This window comes from Dipodomys ordii, unplaced genomic scaffold (genome assembly GCF_000151885.1).
Source record: "Dipodomys ordii isolate 6190 unplaced genomic scaffold, Dord_2.0 Scaffold198, whole genome shotgun sequence".
NCBI lineage: Eukaryota > Metazoa > Chordata > Mammalia > Rodentia > Heteromyidae > Dipodomys > Dipodomys ordii.
In genome coordinates, this window is record NW_012267414.1 from 702,478 (window position 1) to 702,992 (window position 515).

A 515-nucleotide genomic window follows, 5' to 3' on the forward strand; every position below is an offset into this window, starting at 1 on the left:
GCGTGTGACCGCGTGCTCAGCGTGTGACCGCGTGCCCAGCGTGTGGCTGCGTGCTCAGCGTGTGATCGCGTTTTCAGCGTGTGACCGCGTTTTCAGCGTGTGACTGTGCTCAGCGTGTGCCTGCATGCTCAGCGTGTGACCGCGTGCCCAGCGTGTGGCCGCGTGCTCAGCGTGTGACCGCGTGCTCAGCGTGTGACTGTGCTCAGCGTGTGACTGTGTGCTCAGCGTGTGACTCTGTGCTCAGCGTGTGACTGTGCTCAGCGTGTGACTGTGTGCTCAGCCTGTGACTGTGTGCTCAGCGTGTGACTGTGCTCAGCGTGTGACCGCGTGCTCAGCGTGTGACCGCGTGCTCAGCGTGTGACCGTGTGCTCAGCCTGTGACTGCGTGCTCAGCGTGTGACTGCGTGCTCAGCGTGTGACTGTGTGCTCAGCCTGTGACCGCGTGCTCAGCGTGTGACCGCGTGCTCAGCGTGTGACCGCGTGCTCAGCGTGTGACTGTGCTCAGCGTGTGACTGC

The 515-nt window shown here is 63.7% G+C and overlaps 1 protein-coding gene across 1 annotated transcript in view; it reads left to right on the forward strand.

Moving 5' to 3' along the window:
* The window catches only part of Jade1 (jade family PHD finger 1), a 52,731-nt gene that overhangs the window by 50,306 nt on the left and 1,910 nt on the right, over window positions 1–515 (forward strand). The gene's annotated exons all lie outside the window — the stretch shown is intronic.